General features: G+C 38.4%; 1 protein-coding gene across 1 annotated transcript in view; it reads left to right on the forward strand.

Moving 5' to 3' along the window:
• AGMO (alkylglycerol monooxygenase) overlaps window positions 1-23,491 on the forward strand; it is a 301,876-nt gene that overhangs the window by 127,049 nt on the left and 151,336 nt on the right. The gene's annotated exons all lie outside the window — the stretch shown is intronic.

A 23,491-nucleotide genomic window follows, 5' to 3' on the forward strand; every position in this document is an offset into this window, starting at 1 on the left:
TTTTGCTTTGAAGAAATATATATATATATATATATATATAGCAATAATATATCCAAATCTGTGTTGAGCTATATTCCACGAGTACACTAACACACCACCATTTAAAATTGGTGTAGTTGTGGGAGTAAACTTTTTTCCATATTGTAAATTACACCTAACCCTCAACGTTTTCAGTTTGCTTGGAATCACTATCGGAATGGAGTCTCTTATTGCAGATGCACACACTGTTCCTAATGTTGTATATCTGTTCAGCATATTCTGGTATGTGATATACTCTAAGAGTGACTGCATGCCAGGACATGGCTGGTAAGTAGCTGATACTAATGGCTTTGGTCCAGGAATCATCATTATTGGGGTTTACTTGGTGATCACAGCATGCATATTTTGCTGGTTGTGATCTTTAAGAAATCAAAGCCAGCACTGTCATTCATCCTCTAGATATAGCTTGTGACAGGCCAAGTATGTCATTGACTGTTACAGCTTATTCACTAATACATGTTTGTCACAGCATATCCAACCAAGGGGAGTGAACTTAAGTTTATTAATTTCCGTGCATTCAGGTAATATGGAATTCACTGTATTCATAAACCACATAAGATGAATAGCTAGAATATTATTTTTAGATAAACCCGCAAATTATACCGTTTTATGCACTTGGACAATAAACATGCATATATATAAATATATATTATGTTACAAAAATAATGGTCAACTACACTTTACAGTGTTTAAATATTGCGTATATGAACATAACACTCATCTGGCTGTAACTGGATATCTGTACAGTGCTGGACATTGAGCAAGCCTCCATAAGTGCTGTGTAGAGCCTTAACTCCCTCTCCAAATCTGCTCAAGGACATGCTAGCTCTTGTATAGTAAGGTACGAAGGATTAAGGACTGGCACTTCCCAGCTATTAATTATTTTTCAAACTACCATACATTTTTTGTGTATGATGGGTTCATTTTATCTTGCCTTTGTCTCATACTAAAGATATAATCTGTTTATTTATCTAGGCACCTCCTCTATGTTGCCAACAGTTAGCCTGCCTTCTCCAACACTTGTCTCTGTTATATTCTGTATGTATATTACTTGTTGTCAAAATATCCCCACGTTATAATTCAAAAGCCCTGAGGAATTAGATGGCGCTATATAAATGCTAGCAATAAAGCTTACATTAGCTCCACTGAGTTAAGCTCTGCCGTGCACGGCTGGTTGATCAGCTGAGAACATCAGCTAGACACTCTCAGCCAATGAGAGCTTATTATTATTATTGCCATTTATTATTATTGCCATTTATATAGCGCCAACAGATTCCGTAGCGCTTTACAATATTATGAGAGGGGATTTAACTATAAATAGGTCAATTACAAATAAGCTTACGGGAACAATAGGTTGAGGAGGACCCTGCTTAATCGAGCTTACATTCTATAGGAGGTGGGGTGTAAAACACATTAGGACAGGAATTTACAATCAAATAAGGTGGGCTGCCCTTTAGGAGAGGGCAAGAGACAGGTATGTGAGGTAGGGGTTAGTCTTGGAGGCCATAAGCTTTCCTAAAGAGATGGGTTTTAAGGCACTTCTTAAAAGATGCAAGACTAGGGGAGAGTCTGATGGCAGTAGGCAGGCTATTCCATAGGAAGGGAGCCGCCCGCGAGAAGTCCTGCAAGCGTGAGTTGGCCGTACGGGTGCGGGCAGAGCGGAGAGACCGAGAAGGGACATACCTATGGATCTGTGAGGAGATATAAGAGGGGCTAGAGTTGTTCAGTGCTTTATAGGTGTGAGTTAGTACCTTGAATTGACTCCTATAGCATACAGGAAGCCAATGTAAGGACTGGCAGAGGGGTGAGGTGTGAGAGAAACGACTAGAGGAAAATCAGTCTAGCAGCAGCATTCATTACGGACTGTAGGGGTGCAGTACGGCTTTTGGGAAGACCAATCAGGAGAGGGTTACAATAATCCATGCGGGAAATTACTAGAGCATGGACAAGCTCCTTGGTAGTATCTGTTGCAAGAAAGGGGCAGATGCAGACTATGTTTTTAAGATGGAATCTACAGGATTTGGCAACATGCTGGATGTGAGGCTCAAAGGTGAGACCAGAGTCAAGTATGACGCCAAGACAGCACGCTTGCAAGGATGGACTGATGTTGGTACCACAAACTTGAAGGGAGAGCGAAAGAGGAGGATCAGTATTAGGAGGAGGAAAGACAAGGAGCTCAGTTTTAGAGAGATTGAGTTTCAGAAAGCGGGAGGACATCCAGTCAGAGATGGAAGAAAGGCAAGCAGTGACACGTTGCAGGACGGCAGGGGACAGGTCCGGGGAGGAGAGATATAGCTGGGTGTCATCAGCGTACAGGTGGTAGTGGAATCCAAAAGAGGTAATAAGTTTGCCAAGAGAGGCAGTATAAAGAGAAAATAGAAGGGGACCAAGGACAGGGCCTTGGGTGACTCCAACCGAGACAGGACGAGGGGAGGAGGTATCATTAGAAAAAGAGACACTGAATGAGCGTTGGGAGAGATAAGAGGAAAACCACGAGAGGACAGAGTCAGAGACCAAGCGATTGAAGAATTTGAAGAAGGAGAGCATGATCAACGGTGTCAAAGGCTGCTGAGAGGTCAAGAAGAATTAGTATGGAGTAGTGGCCTTTGGATTTAGCTGCGATTAGGTCGTTAGTAACTTTGATAAGGGCAGTCTCTGTAGAGTGGAGAGGGCGGAAGCCAGATTGAAGGGCGTCAAGGAGAGAGTTGGAATTGAGGAAATGAGACACACAGGTAAAAAGTCTTTCCAGAAGCTTTGAGGAAAAAGGGAGTAGGGATATGGGATGGTAGTTAGAGAGGGTGGATGGGTCGAGGGATGTTTTTTTTAGTATAGGTACTACAGTGGCATGTTTAAGGTCAGCAGGGACAATGCCAGAAGAGAGAGAGAGCAGTTGAAGATGTGTGTTAAAGAAGGCACAAGACAAGTGGAAAGAGATCTGATAAGGTGAGATGGACAGGATCGAGCGGGCAAGTGGTGGGGTGAGAGGAGCAAAGAAGAGCAGCCACCTCTTGGTCAGTAGCTAGGGACAATGTCTAAAGGGTAGGAAAGGCATGATCTATGTGTGGTTGAGAAACAGAAAGGCAAGGAGGGGAGAATTCTTTCCTTAGTTGTTCAATCTTGTCAGTGAAGTAACATGCAAAGTTATCAGCAGTAAGGTTAGTTTGGGGGGTGGCCACAGCAGGGCGAAGAAGAGAATTAAAGATGTCAGAGACACCTGGGGTTGTGGGAACATGAATTAATGAGAGAGGAAAAGTAGGACTGTTTGGCAAGAGCAAGGGCTGCACTGTATGAACACAATATGAATCTATAATGGAAAAAGTCTGACTGGGTGAGAGACTTCCTCCAGGAGCGTTCAGCACAATGGGAGCATCTTTGCAGGTAGCGTGTTGATTTCGTATGCCATGGTTGGGGGGGGAAGTCCTCCTCGAGGTGCTTGTTTGGAGTGGCGCTGCAGCGTTCAAGGCAGATGTAAGAGTAGAGTTATATGTGGAGATGGCCAGTGAAGGACAGGAGAGGGAAGGGATGGACAGCAGTCGTGAATCAATGTCAGCTGACAACTGCTGGAGATCAAGATAATTAAGGTCCCTTCTGAGTTGAGGGTGGTTAGGCTGAGGTTATTGGGTGAGGGGGTACGCGAAAGCAAATTATAAGAGGTGGTGATCAGAGAGTGGAAATGGAGTGTTGCAGATATTAGATACTGTACATGCATAAGTGAAGATTAGGTCAAGGGTATTGCAAGCTACATGGGTGGGAGAATTTGCCCACTGCGATAGCCCGAGGAAGGAAGTAATTGAAAGTAGTTTAGTGGAACGTGATGACGTGACACGCACGCGCTCCACGAGGTTCCAGGGAGGAGGGAGGAGACGCCCGGATGGATGTCCGTATGGGAGCATTGGCAAAAGCCGATACAGTGACCGCTTCCAGATAATCGCCTTCGGATAACTGATATAGCTACAACGCCTGCTTTTCTTTTTTTTCCCCTCATCGACAACGGTGAAACGGTGAAACCGATGCCGGTGCCATCAACGCTAAATATCAAGATTGTTAAGGCTGAGGTTACAAGGCCGATACAAGGGAGACATAAGGCTTATGCTGGGACATAACCGATACAGCAACGCTTTTTCAGACAACGGTAGAACCTGCTTTCCAACTGCTCCTTAACTAAATGTCGATACCGAACAAATAATTAATTGCTAAGGCTGAGGATGTAAAGCTGGTGCTGGAAAGGTGGAAGGTTGAAAGGTTGGTGTGGTGCAAATAACAGTTATCTATACTGCTATCTTATAGAGCATACATACATGAAGTTTATTGTTGACAAATGGCACCCTCAATGACTGTTTCTAGATAAATGTAGACAACTGTTACAGACATAACGATCGCTACTTAGACAATGGCGGAAACCAGGGCCTGATCAAACGATTATATTGATGGCGGCCGAACACTAAGGCTGAGGAGATAAAGCTGATTAAGTTAATGCTGGAAGGTCGATGCGGTGCAAATTAATACCTGCCTACCCGGTGTATATATATATTAAATTGCAGTTGCTAACTGAGAAACAGCTGGACTACCGCTAAAATAGAATCGACTATCTTGTATATATATGAAATTTATTTTTGCTATATGGCACCCGCAGCGACAACTCCTAAATAACTGTCACAGATTTGGCGACCGTCCCCCTAAATCTACGATATTTACAGTGACCGTTTTTAGATAACGGGGGAATTTGAATCTTAATTGATTATCGATATCGAACTAACAATTGACAACTAAAAACTGATTGATTAAGGCCGATGATATAAAGCGGAGGCTGAAGCATGGTGTGGTGCGATTGATGGGCATTTATTCCTCTACATGAAATTAATTGTCGATTTATGACACCCTCAGTGATTGCTTATAAATAATCAAAAATACAGCGACTGATTTCTATATAACGACAGAATCTATGTTTCAATGAATTGCTGAAATTGAATCAGCGACTGATAGACAAGACCGAGGATATAAAGCCGATGCTGGAAGTATGGACATATGTACTTAAGATTGAAATAAGTGAATACAGTAAAACAGCTATAAAAGAGGGGAAAATAGCAAGGAAGTAGAAAATATTAAAGGGAACAGCTACATCTAATAAATAGATATAGAAGTAGATCAATATAAAAGACAATGCCTTCTAAAAAAGAAAAAGAAAAGGAGAAAAATAGCAATACAGCTGCGGACAAGACAAAGGGTATTAATAATTTTTATTCACCTAAACCTCAAGAAAGGAGTACTACGAGTGGACTATCCCATGGAGAACGAAGAGAATCTACTGCTCTAGGTCAAGAACAAACCCAGATACCCTCTCAGGAGGTAACACTGCAAATATTGAATGATGCCCTGGAGAACCTATATGTCAAATTGAAACAGGATGCAGAAGATAACTCCAAAATATTAAAAGAAGAAATCTTAAACCTATCTATTAATCTGCAAGTACAAGCCGATAGTCTTAAGCAAATACAAATTAATAACGAGGAACTGATGAAGAAATGTAATTACCTGGAGGGGAAAATACAAACCTTAGAAACAAAAATAGGTGACTTAGAGGATCGCTCACGGAGGAATAATATTAAAGTGAGAGGGATTCCTGAAAACATCAAATTTGACCAACTGGACCAATATCTAAAAACCCTCTTTCAAAGACTTACTCCTGAAAGTCCTCTAGGAGATCTACCATTTGAGAGATTTCATAGATTAACTAAACCAAAGCATTTGACATCCAATGTGCCCAGAGATACAATAGTATGCTTTTCCAATAACCAGGTGAAGAACCGGATCATGCAAGTTATGCAAAATAAAGGATTGGATGACCCTGATTTTAAAGATATAAAACTATTTTCGGATTTATCTATGACGACTCGTCAAACAAGACAAAAATTTGCTGCTCAGACTGCCACTTTAAGATCTCATGGAATTAAGTACAAATGGAATTTTCCAACGGCTCTCCAAGTCTACTATCAAGATCAACAATTTTTTCTAAAAAATATAGAAGATGCACAACAGTTCATTTCAACATGGAAGCTGACATAGATCAAAGATATTAGAAGAGAGGGAGAGGGTAGAGAGAGAGAGGAGGAAGGAGGGGAAAAGGAAAAGTAATACCTTTTTTGGGTTTTTTTTGTAGGGAGAGAGAAAAGATGGGAAAGGGATACATTTATATTAAAAGGGAGTAATATTTAATAGATAATCACATTCTATATTAAACACATGGTAACAAGCCTAAGTATACAATGTAATATCAACACTCTAAAACACAGTAATTATAAGGAGTCATAATGGTTGAAATGGTTTGTTTGGTTTGTCAGTGTCACGAGATGGAGGTTAGTGGAAAGAAAAGAGAAAAAGAAAAAAGAAGAGTGAAAACTTTTTTTTAAATTTTTTATAAATATTAGGCTGGCATATTAATAAGTGGCAACACATAAATAAGGAACAGATCGCTCTAAATTATTCCACTGATAGTAATGGGAGAGGGGTAGACAATGTTTTTTTTTTTTTTTTCACAAATTAAATTTTTTGCAAATATTAGGCTGATATATTAAAATTTGTTAATATATAAAGGTATAAGGTGTAAGGTTGTCTCAATGATATTGATAGGAAGGAAGACATCTAAAGTGGAGTAATTCACTTATCACTAACTATAGATTTAGGTAGTAAGGTAAAATTGATTTGTTTATTTATGTATATATCTTCATCTCTCCCATTTGTGCCCTGATGTAATATTGGAATAGGAGTCGGAACAACCTATTTAATGATTATATTGACATAATAATGTGTTGAAAACGAATGTTTTTTTTGTTTTGTTTTTTTATTTCTTTTCTGTTGGGGTTCTCCTTTTTTTTTTTTTCCCTCTCCCTCTGTAAATATATAATTGTACTTTATCTTGACTGGTTAATACCCTATAGGGTACAGATTATCTATTATAAATAATGGAATCATATATCTATACCCACATTTATATGTATACTTGTCTACATCCTATAATTTGGGAAATCTAACGATGAATATAAGTTGAATAACTTGAATTAACAACATTTTGAGTATGTACAGCCTATATAGATATATATATATATATACAAAGAATCATAGGGATAAAATACCCTTATCATCTATCTCTATATATAATAGATGTTAATAGACAACGCTATAGTAGATCTGGAAGTGAGTAATAGCTGACTAAGGATTAAAACGTATATTTACTAGGACGTCCCTCTCGCTCCCTATTGGAACCTTATTTTCCTGCATAACAGGGCAGGCTAGTCCAAGGGTGATATGGGAATGATCTTCTCTTGGATTATTAAAAGGGGGGGGGTTTACTCCCCTCAACGTATTTCTGTTCACAATTCAATCAATTTTAAATTTTACTTTTTACTTCTTTGTATTTTTGGCTATTTTTTTTCTTCTCTTTTTTGTTGTTGTCGTGTTTAATTGTGTGAGACTCGGCCTGGGTTGGGATAGGGATTTCTGTAATAGAGATGTCACTTAAAATTATTACTTGGAATGTCCAGGGCATGAACTCACCTCAAAAAAGGGGAGCAATATATAAATTTCTAATTGAAAATTCAATTGACGTAGCTTTTATTCAGGAGACTCACTGGATTGAACCTCCTGATAGATTATGGAAATATAAAAAATTTCCAACAGTTTACGCATCGAATTTAGAAGGTAAGAAGAAAAAAAAGGGGAACGGCTATTATCATTTCAAATCGATTTAATCTTGAAATTATTCATTCAATAACTGATAAAAATGGTAGGTACCAGGTTTTAATTATACAAATTAATGGCCTCACATATACTTTTGTAAATATATATGCTCCGAACTATAATCCTTCAGATTTGTTAGACCAAATTATGGATATTGTAGACGAAATCGCTTGTGGCAGTATAATAATAGGAGGAGATTTTAATAGCGTCATTGATCTGGCTAAGGATAGAAGTTATAAATACCACGAGAATGGTAACCTTTGTCATGTAGGAACATTTGGTTTATCTGATTTTTTAGCTAAAAATTCCTTATTTGATTGCTGGCGAACTATGAATCCCCAGGGAAGAGATTATACATTATTTTCACATTTACACCAAACTTATTCTCGTATAGACATGTTCTTTGTGAAAGAAGGTCTTTTAAATAACATCATACAATCTACAATTGGTTCTATAGAAATTTCGGATCATGCTCCAGTTTTCTTGAGAATAAGGATAAAAGAAGGTAATACCCCAAGGACTAAATGGAGGCTAAATGAAAGCCTTCTAAAACTTGATTACATCAGGGACCAAATAGAAATAGAGAATTTTTTAAAAATTAATTACAACGGAGAAGTTGCAACACCAATTGTATGGTGTACCCTGAAAAGTTTCATAAGAGGACTTTTAATAAAGTTTGGTTCCGAAAATAAACGGAAGAAAGGTGAGTCACTACAAGTCCTGAGAATTAAACTAGCGAAAATGGAAAGGCTAAATAAAATATCAATAACTAGGGAAATAGAGGAAATTAATAATATAAAGTTAAATATTAAGGAAAAAATATACGAGAAGATCAGTAAAAATCTATCCTTCCTTAGACAAATATGGTACCATAATAATAATAAAATCAATAGGGATCTCTCTAATAAAATTAAGAATCAACATAAAGATAAATCTATAAAAAAAACTGACGACAAAGGGAGGAAAGGCTGTAAATCTACCTAAAGATATAGCAGAGGTTTTTGCCGAATTTTATAGTTCGTTATATAAAACTTAGAAGAGGTTAAGGCTAGTAATGATGAAATTGACAAATTTCATAAGAATCTTAGACTTCCTAGGCTAAGCCAAGAGAAACTAGAATATATAAATGCCCCTTTTAGAGAATTGGAAATCGAAGAAGCGATAGAGAAATTAAAATCAAATAAGGCACCAGGTCCGGATGGATTCTCTGCTATCTTTTATAAAACATACATAAAAATAATTACTCCAATTCTCTTGGAGATGTATTCGTTAATATCTAGTGATGTTCCATTTCCAAAAGAGATGATGTTAGCAACAATTATTCCGATTCCTAAGCCAGATAAAGATAACACAATAATTGCTAACTATAGACCAATATCACTAATAAATATTGATATTAAAATATTCGACAATCTTGGCTAACCGTTTAAATGAAGTATTGGGAGATTTGATTAACTGGGACCAATCAGGATTTGTGAAAGGAAGAAGTACCTCAGATAATACAAGGAGGATTTTTAATGTAATAAATAAATAGAGTGAGCGGACAACACAGGGAATCTGTTATTATTGCCCTAGACGCTGAGAAGGCCTTTGACAGTCAATTAGAGATTCCTGGACTCTGTCATGGGCCATTTCGGACTGGAAGGATCATTTAGAAATAAAACTCTATCTTTATATAAAAACTCGTCAGCAAGAATTAGCAGCCCATATTTTGATTCTGACCCCTTCGATATTGGGAATGGGACTAGGCAGGGTTGCCCGCTAGCTCCACTCCTTTATATTCTCACAATCGAACCGCTGGCTACGATGATAAGACAGAACGAAAAGATAAAGGGAAAAGATTTTCAAGAGGATTGTATAAAGATATCTTTGTTCGCTGATGATGTTCTACTTACTCTTGCTGACCCCCTATCATCAATTCCATCGTTGCTAGAAGACATTTCTATATACAGTAAATTTTCGAACTATAAGGTTAACATTAACAAATCTCAAATTCTTCCATTTTTATTGTCCAAGACACAGTTGGAAGTCTTGTCCTCACATTTCCATATAAAATGTATAAAAGATAAAATTGATTATTTAGGAATAAAGATAACATTTGATACCACAAAGACAATTTTGATAAACTTTGACAATTTGTATAAAGATCTACAATCTCAGATACATAAATTGAGGAGATTAGAACCATCTTGGATAGGAAGAGTTAACATTACTAAATCGTACCTGATGCCAAAACTCCTATATTTTCTTAGGATGATTCCCTACAGTATTGAACAGGGTATTTTAAAGCGTTTTCAAAGTCTGTTCTCTAGTTATATATGGCGGGATAAACCACCTAGAATAGCGGCAAAAATCCTATGTAGAAGCTATCGGAAAGGGGGTATTCCTGATGTGATCAAGATGTATGAAGCAAATAGGGCCTCTCAGTTTATGACATGGTTAAATTTGGATCAAAACATATCTAAATCCTGGATTAAAATAGAACAGGAACTAGGACCAGGACAAAAGTTATATATTTTAGGGTGGCAAGGACTTTTGAATCTGGGGGTTTTGGAAACGGAGCAATTTTCTAATAAAATCAAAAGAGATATGGTGGACTTTGCTAAATATCTGAATATTAAGCTGAACCTTAAAGGAAAATTATTATCCAATACACCCATAGAAATTCTTCATTATGCTATGTCAGATATGAATATTAAAACCTGGTCACACCATGGAATAAAAAGAATAGGAAATTTATATGAGGGATCTAAATTAGCGACATTTACACAACTACAATCTAAATCTAAACTCTTACCTAGGGAAATATTTCAATATTTGAGGATTAAGAATTTTCTTTTAACTAAAATATTGATTAAAGATCACCATCTTGAACCTTATATTATTTGTAGTCAAAAAAAGAGGGGAATCTCTAGATTTAACAAATTGTTTGATACACTAGACAATGTTACTGATGTGCCTCCATTCGGTAAATGGGAGAGGGACATGGGAAAGTCCCTCCCATTGATAGATTGGATAAATGCCACAATGTTAGTAAAACAAAGTATACAAAATATATCTTTGTTCGAAACACATTTAAAGATCTATAGGTGGTATATGGTCCCGGTTAGACTCCATAAAATATCCCCAATATACTCAAAAGAATGTTGGAGATGTGGAAGAGAAGAGGGTACCATGTTCCATATATGGTGGGCTTGTACGGGGCTGAATAATATCAAGACTCAAATGTTAGGTTTAATGAAAAGTATCTTTAAGGAAGTTGTTGTAATCAGTCCCGAAATGTTTTTGTTCAACATGGATTATAAATCATTTGATAAACAAAAATATATTATGACATATATTTTTCGCAATAAAAATTAATATCGCTAGAGCATGGAAATCAACTAACCCACCATCTTGGCAAGAAATAATGGACCAAATAAGGTTCCAATACAAGATGGAATCTTCAACTAGAGCTTCGAGAGAGCTTTGGCAACCCTGGACTTCCAGATTTCCTATACAATAACGTAATATTGGATTAGGACCCAGCCTATGCCGAGTCTCATACATGTTTTTTTTTTTTTTTTTTTGAATTTATATAAATTATAGATGATTACTATGGAAAAAAGGGAAGGGAACAAAGCAAAAATAGATAGGTTTAATATAAGATGTAAATCTACAAATATCTTTAAATGCAAGAAATATATGTTCTATATAATGGAGAATTGTTAAATGAGAACTGAGTATGTATTGATCGATATAACTAACTCGATATGTTCCTCCCTTTTTTTTTCTCCTCTCTTTTTTCTGTTTTTGGATTGTGAAATACACTCAATGTTATGGATTTAAAATAATGTATTTTAATGTTGCAATATTGAAATTTGTATAATTATTGAATAATGGACATATGTACAAAGGAAAACAAAAAAATCTACAAATAAAATAAATATTAAAAAAAAGAAAGTAGTTTAGTGGCTGCAGAGGTCAAAGGTGGGTTTATAGGTATATTGAAGTCCCCGAGAATTAGGGATGGAATGTTAGAAGAGAGGAAATAGGGAAGCCAGGCAGTAAAGTGGTCAAGGGAGAGAAAAAGGGAACCAGGGGGACGATAAATAACAGCAATGTTAGCAGAGAAGGGTTTGAAAAGGCGAATTGAATGTATTTCAAATGACGGGAAAGAGAGGGAAGGGGGGGTGGGTAGAGGTTTAAAGGAGCAGTGAGGGGAGAGGAGAAACCCAACACCACCTTTACATTCAAAGTTTCTTGGGTTGTGGGTAAGTTGGAGACCACCGAAGGAAAAAGATGCAGGGGTGGCAGTGTCAGAGGGGAAGAGTCAGGTTTCTGTTAAGGCTAGTAAATCTATTGAAAGAGAGATGAAGAAGTCATGGACAGCAGTGGATTTAGTTATATTGCAAGAGCGTGCATTCCAGAGGGCAGTATTGAAGGAGGATTTAGAGGAACATGAGATGGGTATTAGATTAGTGTAGCTTCCCTTCAACAATGGGCTTAGCATAGTGCAGAAACTTTCTTGGGCAGACAAGATGGCAGCGGGGGTTATGCAGGACCCAGGTAAGTGGTCAGTCCATACTTCCACTGGGAGAGAACCAGGGAACTCCAGGTACAATAACCACTACAGCAAGCTGTATTGGTCATGGTGTTTGCAGTGCTCCATTAAAGCTAAAGCACTGATACAGCATTAACCAAGTCACATATTAATTTAGCTGTAAATAGATATTCCTAACAACATAGATCCCAGGAACTGGAACAGACTGTACGTCTTTTTATGACCCAGATCATCAAACTCCCATCAAGTTTAAGGAAAGAACATCCAACACAGTTAAGTACAAGAACAATGGAAGGATTATACTTACATTTTTCTTTTTCTTAAACAAGTGATTTCCTCCCATGTTCCTTCAGGATTATGAATGGCTCATATGGCACAATAAGACATTTCAGTGGCTCAGCATTTTCTTTCATTGTACGAGAAGAGAACTTTATGAGCCTTTAAAAGCTTACATTTAAGCTTTAAGCTAGCGAGTAAACTTTAAACCTTAAAAAACAGCACGCTTAATTTGATGTAAGTTACACTTTTCCGTCTTGTACATAGCACACTTCATTGCCATCTACAAGAAGATAAACATTATGTTAGTCGTTCATTCATTATAAAGGTGTTCCTGAATTTGCCAACAATAAGACTATGAAGGATACCAGCAGGAGAAATGGGGAATTTAATATAGTACAGATTAGCATATCCAAAAACACTGGAGTTAGTATGTTAAGATCACTTTAAGTGTTATGTTTGTACATATTTTATAATTTGCTATGTATTAATGCTGAAGGGACAGATATTTTCTTTGGACATAAAACAGACATTGACTCTAAGGTCCCAATGTATAACTTATGAGAGAGAGACAGACAGATATTAAGCATGTACACAAGTTATCCTTCCCAACTGACACTGTAATAAAATAATTTAGGACAGAACACTAGCAAACTGATTCAAAGTCATCTACTCATTTCTAGCCATTTACAGATACGTGATTGGTCTTGAGTCTCTTTTCAACCTATTTTACTATAGAACTCATGTACTGCCATAATTCCATAGAAAGAACATAAGAATCATAATAAAAGTCAAAAACGTAAGTTACATAGTGAAATGTATACACAAAAAAAATGTATATAAAAAAAGCACTGCTCACTACCCTGTTCCTATAAGATATACGGTGATTACCGTATATACTCGTATATAAGTCGAGATCATGGTCTGCGCGCCGCGGCGCGGCGCATTGCGGGTCTCGCGAGACTTACACTGGCAGCTGACAGGGGAGCTGCACGGAGCTGACAGGAGCTGCAGGAAAGATAAGTAAACGCTTCCTGCCGGCCCCCCAACAGGACCGCTGGGCTTGTAATGAGCCCGGCAGTCCTGGTCTGTATTATGACAATGTAAGTTGCCATAATACAGACAGTGACTCGAGTGGGGTTTTTTTCAGCACAAAAAATTTGCTGAAAAACTCGAATTATACTCGAGTATATACGGTATATCTATATCTGTGACAGTCACCATCTCTGGGAGCAGAAGACAAACATTTTACATAGGTTCCTGAATTGTTTTTCCCTTTTAGTCACCTTGTGCCCATTATAGGTATAGGGCTGCTGATTATCTCAACTAGGTGGATTTGGCTGTGGAACCTGTACAGTGCCTTGTTGGTTGTAGGGATCCTGAAATAGCTATAGGCACTACTTGAATAGCAAGGCTTGTGTCAGAGTGGCGGGCCAGTGCCCGGAACCCAGACACAGTGTCCAGGCGCAGCGCATGGACCAGGACCCAATATGCCTGATGTTAAGTGGGAGTCTTCAGCGTGGAGGTGGATTAGCAGGGTCTGGTGCAGGGTAACCGCACGCCCCCTGGTGTTGAGCACCAGCGTTTGTGCAGCCACAACCAGAACCCTGATTCAGCTTCTGCGGATCCAAGGAACTAGGAGCTAGGAAATAAGCAGACCTCCCAGGAGCTGAATAGGGAGGCTCTGCAGCAAGGGTGTATCCAGTACTAGAAACAAGACAAAGCTAGAACAGGCACCAAACATGAAAACAAGACATAACTAGTAGAATCCAGAACCAGAGAAGGATAGGAAGTTAAACCCAGAACATGACACAATACATAAGGGGACATTAACTAAACATGGGCATGACTGGACAGGACTGAACATGGACAGGTATATACAAACTAAGACACGACAAGAAAACATAGGCAAAACAAGAGGAGAAATAACTAAGTACTACATATGGAAATCATGGGGATTTAGTCACACTATATGATCATACATTGCATAAGCCTGCCAACAACGCCAATGTACCCCATATCTGCAGGTCCTACACTGCCTAATGTATGCTAAAACAACCACAGATTAAGAACACATATATAGCACTTACCTGCAAGAAAGGACAGAAGCTTTGAGCTGCTGCCTGCAGGAACTCTAACACATAATGAAAGCTGGAAACATAAGGGTGTGGCAAATAAAACAAACATTTAAAGGAAACCTGGAGACTGGGAAATCCAGGGACGAACTATAGGAATGAACCCAGAAATCCCAGCATAAAGAAAACCAGACACAGAATAGAAAACCAAAAACCAAGAAATATTAAACAAGAATAGCAAAAGGAGTACTGGATACCAGAAGCCATTACCAGAATGATCCGCAGCCAGGAACGGAACGTGACAGCTTGTTAATTTGCATGTTTAGGTAGATTTGCATATTATGAATTCTGCATGCAGGAGATATATTTTATGTTAATTAATGTCTTCCTCACCCCTTGATAAATATGTTAGTATTTTATTATACTTTTTTTTCTGTATGTTTTATGATATGAATTGATTATTTGTTTTATATTAAGTTTGTCACAGCAAGTTTAATGTTATGTTTGGGCTAGTCCTGAGTTAAAAATAAAGCATCCTGCATCCTGGTCAGGTGAAAGAGTTCCTGAGAGATAAATCAAGCTTTAGCGACTGGGGCTAAAGCATTACAGGGTCTCTGAAAGCAGATGGGAAGTAGACTGGGTGGAGGTACACAGTCAGACTATGGAAACCCCATCTCTATATCTATCTACCTATCTATCTGGAATTTCATTAATATGTATTAAGTATGTCATTGTGAATATACAATATTATATATTTATTTGTATATCAGATCCCAATTAAGTGAATACCAGTTTTATATCCAGTTTTAACCCCTTAAGGACAGAGCTTCAGAAGCTTGTCTTTCACTTAACCCCTTAAGGACCGGACTGTTTTTGCGATGTTGTACATTTGCGACCAGGCATCTTTTTACACTTTTGTGGTGTTTGTGTTTAGCTGTAATTTTCCGCTCTCTCATTTACTGTTCCCATACAAATTATATATTGTTTTTTCAGGACAAAAGGGGCTTTCTTTACATACCATTATTTATATAATCTCATGTAATTTAATTTAAAAAAAATGAAAAAATATGATGAAAAATTTAAAAAAATACATGTTTTTTGACTTTTATGTGAAAAATATTTTACTCATCTTCAAAAGCGAATGAAAAAAACTGCTAAATAGATTCAAAATTTTGTCCTGAGTTTAAAAATACCCAGTGTTTACATGCTTTTTGCTACTTTTTTGCATGTTATAGGGCTATAAGTACAAGTAGGATATTGCGGTTTCAAAACATACATTTTTAAAATGTATCAATAGTGACATTGTAACACTATTATCTGTCATAAATCGCTGAATAACACCCCACATGTACATATTTTGTTTAAAGTAGACAACCCAGGGTATTCAATATGGGGTATGTCCAGACTTTTTTATTAGCCACTTAGTCGCAAACACTGGCCAAAGCTAGCGTTCATATTTGTTTGTGTGTGAAAAAAGTAAAAAACTAAATTGAACGCTATTTTTGGCCAGTGTTTGTGACTAAGTGGTTACTAAAAAAGACTGGACATACCCCATTTGCAATACCTTGTGTTGTCTTCTTTTGCAAATGGTATGCCATCATGGGGGTAATTCTCATTCCTGGGCTACCATACGCTCTCAAAGGCAACGTAACCAACCTGGCCATTTTCAATGTAAAAATATTTGACCCATATATTTGACCCTGTAACTTTCAAAAACGCTATAAAACCTGTACATGGGGGGTACTTTTATACTCAGGAGACTTTGCTGAACACAAATATTAGTGTTTCAAAACTGGAAAATGTATCACAACAATTATATCATCAGTAAAAGTGCTGTTTGTGTGTGAAAAATGCAAAAAAAGTCACTTTCACTGACAATATCATCGCTGTGATATGTTTTACTGTTTTGAATCACTAATATTTGTGTTCAGCAAAGTCTCCCGAGTAAAACAGTACCCCCCATGTACAGGTTTTAGGGTGTCGTAGAACATTACAGGGTAAAATACAGTGACAGCAAATTAAATTCTCTGGACTTTCGGCTTGGGTTGGCAGGCAGGTCCCTTTAATTGCAATCAATAAAATAACTTAATTATGTAAAAATATTACATAAATACGCACGTAGAATTTGAATATATATGCATATTTATATATTTGAAGTCTACGTGTATATTTATATAATTATTTATGTCATTTTGTATATGGACATATGAATAGTTCGTATTCTTTTTATTTATTTATATTTATTTTTTTGGTAGTTACAGGTCACAAAGCACAAGGAGTAAAATAAACTTTTAATGTGGAGCGATTTTAGAATTTGGTATGTTTGTCTTGTAAGCTTAATAGCCATAAAAGAAAACAAAATTGCCACACAAAAGTATATATTTATATAAAGTAGACACCACAGGCTATTTACCTAAGGTTGTTTTGACACTTTCTACGTAGCCATTTTACCGCTAACCTCTGCTAAATATTGGAGTAAAATTTAGTTTTTGGGGGGTTTTGGCACACAAACTTATAACAAATAACTTCTCATGTGTATTTTGTAAAGTTGGTGTGTGCTATTCCTGTACAAAGTTTTATTTTGTATTCAGTTACATCTGCTGGGTAAAATGAAACCCCCATTGTATGTCTTTGGCACTATTTTGTGAAGCTACAGTGCCATATAGGAGACCTGTCCTTTTCAGTATTCACAGTCGAATTATGAGAGACGGAATTAATGAGCCTATGCTTCCATTTGGGGTATTAAAGAATACACCCTGGGGTAATTCAAAAGGCATATTTTGAACCTTGGCGTGGGATCATTTTTTCTCTAGTTTGTTCCAGGTGTAGTGGTAATGAGCGTTTTGAAATGTATTTTTTTACTTTTTAAAACTTTTTTACTTTTAAAACTATTTTTTAAACTTTTGTTTTGCATATTAATTTTTTTAAAGTTTCCTAAACTTTCTTAAAACTTTTTTTTTTACAGATTTAACATTTTTCTAAGCTTTTTTTTACAGTTAACCCCTAACTAGCAGTAAGCAGCACTAACAGTAAATTCCCCATTTTCCCATACCTCCCACCCACCCCAGCTAGCAAAATATTTAATTATACAATATTTAAAATTATTTAATTAAATAAATTTAACCCCTGAGGGTTAAAAAATAAATAAAAGTTAATCGTCAGGGGTTAAAAAAAATTAGATCACAGTATAATACTGTGATCTGTATTTTGATCACTGTAGGCAGTGATCGATTGGCAGGGAAGGGGTTAATTTTTATTTGGACTGGGTAAAGGGGGGTGTTTGTATTTTTATCTTAAACGTTCTTAAACCTTTTTTTAACTTAATTTTTTACCTTTTTAAAGCTTATTTTAAAACTTTTTTTAACGTTAACCCCTAGTTAGCTTAACACTAAATCCCCCAATTCCCCACTAACTTCCACACCCTCCCCAGCTAGTTAAATTTATAATTTTAAAATATTGAAATTAATTAATTAAATAAATTGAACCCCTGAGGGTTAAAAAAAAAGAATTAACCCTCAGGGGTTAAAAAAAAAAGTCAGATCATAGTAAAATGCAATCCCTGCCAATTGATCACTGTAGTCAGTGATCAATTGGCTGGGAAGGGGTTATTTTTTTTATTAAACTGGGAAAAGGGGGGTGGGATTTTAAATTTGACTTTATTTTTTTTTTTACAGGGGGCAGGATCAGTGAAGATCCGTCTCCCTGCACTTCACAGTGCTCGCTCTGACATGCTGTCGACATGCAGCCGAGTATTATATTCTGGGCTGCCCAATAATAAAGGGACACTCCACTGCTCAAATTCAAAATCAATTAAAAAAAAAATCACTTTTTAGTAGATATACCTCAAATTAAAACTTTTTGCATTTAATTATGTGTTTTTTCATTGGAGATACACCTAAAATTAACTTGCAAAACCTGCAGTTCTCTTGTCTGCTGCTTTTGCAAGCTCTCCACTTCAAACCCTGCCTACACTTTCTGTGGCTGTCTAATCACAGACTTCCCAACACATCTCACTGTGAAATCTTTGTAAGTCAAGTGCTCTGGGCAATTGCTGCCTCTTTAGGTCAGCTTCATTGAACTAACGAAACCAGGAAGTCATTTTACATGTTGTCTACTTGAAAGCCACTGGGGTGTAACCTGGTTCATTTATAAAAGTTTCAAATTCTATTGAAACTTGCACTTTTGAAAAAAAAGAAAAAAAGAGGACACACTCTTCACACATAAAACTTTTAGGCAAACTAACATTGTTTAGGGGTCTGGAGTGACCCTTTAACCCCTTAAGGACCAAACGTCTGGAATAAAAGGGAATCATGGCTTGTCACACATGTCATGTGTCCTTAAGGGGTTAAATGTGTGCAAAAATGATGTCTGTCCCAGCATGAACAGCTATAATCAGTTTCCTCTCCTTTCTCTCCTTCCCTCCAACAGCCCTCCATAGTTGATATATATTTTTTTGTTTCTAATTGATAATGCATACTGGATATCTGGATAGGCTATTGAAAGCAGCTGGGCACATATAGAATTTAGGTGATTTGTGAATTATACCAAGTCAGATATACTCAGTCTGCTTCCGGGGATGACTTCTAAAGTCAGTTATTTAGCCTCGAGTAGGGCATGAGAAATGGATGTCTTGTATAAAATAGTTCAAAAGTCTTGCAGGCCAATGTTCGCACATTAACTAAAAAGTAGCCTAGATGTAGAGAACCAAGCTTGCAACATAACGTTTGTGCATTCCATTCCTATATAGCATTTGTTTTGACTTATTTATATTTCTAATTTTAGTTCTTTCCATTTTTTAACAAATGTATTGTAATTAGCAACTGTAAATTCCACATAAACATATTTAATAGAAGTAAAGTAATCAAATACTGGCTGCCAGGATGAAAAACAGAAAACACTTAAACTCTAGGTCAGGATGTAAGGGAGCACATGACAAATATCACAAAGATCAGCTTCAATCCCTGTTGTGTGTTTGCAGATAATGTGCAATCCAATTTAATAACATTACCGTGTCTCTGCTGAGAACGGGTCCCTTATTCAATCATGAGTTTTATTTTACTTTAGATATTTACTTTATTTTACTGGAGATTTCTATTCTACTGAACTATTTTTCATTATGGCTTTCAATTTTCTACAACTAACGTAATGTGAACAAACACAACAATCTGACATTGTGTTCACTTTTGTGACGCACACGCACACACACACACGCCTAATGCATCATCCATAGGATCTGTTTAACCCATTGGAATAGCAGGTTCAAATCCCAGCAGGGCTGACTCAGACCTTCATCATTTCAAGGTAGATAAAATGAGTACCATTAAATTGGGTAATAGTAACATCCGCAGGATGTACTTGGAAAACAGAGTAATCTGAATGTACCTTTCCTGGTTAAATACTTTGTTATTATTATTATAAATTTAATGCTGATGTCACTGTGGGAAATGTTGGCATGCTATCTTTAAAAAAATATAATAATATGAAGAAGAACACAGGTTAATAGCCATCAATTCGTATTTTTGCCAGCACTCCCATCTGCTATATAGATCACTGGAAACTGACTCTTCAAAGTGAATTATGCTCCACTTATAATGATGAAGCAGCCACAGATACATATTCGTACTAAGTGAAATCTAGATACAAGAATAACTGCTGAATATATAGAGAGCTCTTGCTGGCTAATCCTCATTAACAGTCACTTTGCAGTATTCAGCACACACGACAGAGTCAAGTTGAGTTTCTAGACAAACATAAAATAGAATATGCTGCAATTACATATTCAAGCAAGTTTTCATGCATACTGCTGAGTAATATTAACAAGGATCAAGTGCCCAGAGTGATACGGATATTCGGCTAGGATTCCAAAAATACAAAGAAAAATTAGATTTTGTGAATACCGTATATACTCGAGTATAAGCCGAGTTTTTCAGCCCATTTTTTGGGCTGAAAAACCCCAACTCGGCTTATACTCGAGTCAGAGTCTGTATTATGGCAATTTGCATTGCCATAATACAGACTGGGGGAGAGGGGGGCTGGCAGAGCTGTACTTACCTTTCCTGCAGCTCCTGCCAGCTCTCTCCTCCTCCGCGCCGTCCGTTCAGCACCACGGTCAGCTCCCAGTGTAAGTCTCGCGAGAGCCGCGGCTCTCGCGAGACTTACACTGTGAGCTGACAGAGGGAGCTGCACAGACCGCGCGGAGGAGGAGGGAGCTGACAGGAGCTGCAGGAAAGGTAAGTACAGCTCTGCCAGCCCCCCCTCTCCCCCCCACTGAACTGCCACTGGACCACCAGGGAAGGAGAGCCCCCCTCCCTGCCATATATCAAGCAGGGAGGGGGGACGAAAAAAAAAAAAATAAGAAAAAAAAAAAAAATAATAATAATAAAAAAAGGGGTATAAGGACCACTATGGGAGGGGGGGGGTATAAGGACCACTATGGGAGGGAGGGGGTGGGTTAAGGACCACTATGGGAGGGAGGGGGGTATAAGGACCGCTATGGGAGGGAGGGGGGGGGTAAGGACCACTATGGGAGGGAGGGGGGGATAAGGACCACTATGGGAGGGAGGGGGGTATAAGGACCACTATGGGAGGGAGGGGGGTATAAGGACCACTATGGGAGGGGGGGGGTATAAGGACCACTATGGGAGGGAGGGGGTGGGTTAAGGACCACTATGGGAGGGAGGGGGGTATAAGGACCGCTATGGGAGGGAGGGGGGGGGGTAAGGACCACTATGGGAGGGAGGGGGGGATAAGGACCACTATGGGAGGGAGGGGGGGTATAAGGACCACTATGGGAGGAAGGGGGGTATAAGGACCACTATGGGAGGGAGGGGGGTATAAGGACCACTATGGGAGGGAGGGGGGGTATAAGGACCACTATGGGAGGGAGGGGGGTATAAGGACCACTATGGGAGGGAGGGGGGGTATAAGGACCACTATGGGAGGGAGGGGGGTATAAGGACCACTATGGGAGGGAGGGGGGGTATAAGGACCACTATGGGAGGGAGGGGGGTATAAGGACCACTATGGGAGGGAGGGGGGGATAAGGACCACTATGGGAGGGAGGGGGGGTATAAGGACCACTATTGGAGGGAGGGGAGTATAAGGACCACTATGGGAGGGAGGGGGGGTATAAGGACCACTATGGGAGGGGGTGGGATAAGGACCACTATGGGAGGGAGGGGGGTATAAGGACCATTATGGGAGGGAGGGGGGTATATGGACCACTATGGGAGGGATGGGGGGGGATAAGGAACACTATGGGAGGGAGAAGGGGGATAAGGACCACTATGAGAGGGAGGGGGTGGGATAAGGACCACTATGGGAGGGGAGGGGGAAGTAAGGACCACTAGGGGAGGGGAGGGTAAGGACCACTAGGGGAGGGGTGAGTCAGGACCACTGGGGGGGGAGTGAAGGAACACGGGGGTGGGGAGGTAAGGACCACTGAGGGAGGAGGAGGGGAAGTCAGGACATATGGGGGGGGGAGGGGGCGGAAAAAATTTTTTTGCCTACGGCGGCAAATATCCTTGCACCGGCCCTGCACACACTGCATTCATGCACACACACACACACTGCATTCATGCACACACACACTGCACTCATACACACACGCTGCACTCATACACACACACATACGCACACACTGCATTCATTATACACACACTGTAAATAAATATTCAATTAATATATTTTTTTTAGGATCTAATTTTATTTAGAAATTTACCAGTAGCTGCTGCATTTCCCACCCTAGTCTTATACTCGAGTCAATAAGTCTTCCCAGTTTTTTGGGATAAAATTAGGGGCCTCGGCTTATATTCGGGTCGGCTTATACTCGAGTATATACGGTATGTCAAAATCTTATTTTACAAAACACATTTGACTCAAAATGACCCTTTTAGAAACATGCAGAATAGTCGATTGCAGTGAATTTACAACATAATTTCATATTTTAGGTAAAAGTACCAAAATTGAAGAATACTCCAGTTAAAGGGTTACTCCAACCACCATGACCACTTCAGTGATTTGATGTGGTCATGGCGGTAGGAGACTGCATGTGCAATGGGTCCTCCTTTCTGCCACCCTCTGTCACTTAAATGGGATTCAATTAAAAGAAACCTTCCACCCTCCCTTCCCTTCCTCACCCCACCTGGCCCTTTGCCAGGCTAAATCGCTTATACGCTCTCTGAGCCAACAAAACCCCAAAAAAGCCTTTGATTGGACCATGCTAGTGTTGGATGACGTCGGCAGGGGGAATGTCTCATTTTAAAGGGGGGTCATCTAACAGTAATGCCTGTAGGGCAGGGGTGGGCAATCTGCGGCCCTCCAGATGTTTTGGACTACATCTACCTTGATGCTTTGCTAGCATTATGGCCATAAGAGAATTATGGGAGATGTAGTCCAAAACATCTGGAGGGCCGCAGATTGCCCACCCCTGCTGTAGGGGATTTTCAGTTAAAATAAGGGTGGGAGTAACTCTTTATGCTTTTTTCAGCTTAGCTATTAGGACTTAAAATCTGGCCAAAGAAGCCAAAGCAACCATCTCTCTCCAAAATCACTACATTCCGTTTTAGTTGTCAGTTGTATATAAAGTAACTGCATTATGGTTATGCTCAGAAATATTTTTGCATTCTGCATAGTTTTTCTATTTAGGCCTATATTTTACAAGTTAAACCTCTGATGAATAATTTTGGATAAACATTTGAACTAATTTAATATTTTTGGATAACCTTTAAAATGTTTTTTTTTTCTTCAAAATACTAACATATAATAATAAAATGTGCATATATATATATATATATATATATATATATATATAATATAAGTATAA

This window comes from Pelobates fuscus, chromosome 4 (genome assembly GCF_036172605.1).
Source record: "Pelobates fuscus isolate aPelFus1 chromosome 4, aPelFus1.pri, whole genome shotgun sequence".
In the NCBI taxonomy this organism is placed as follows: Eukaryota; Metazoa; Chordata; class Amphibia; order Anura; family Pelobatidae; genus Pelobates; species Pelobates fuscus.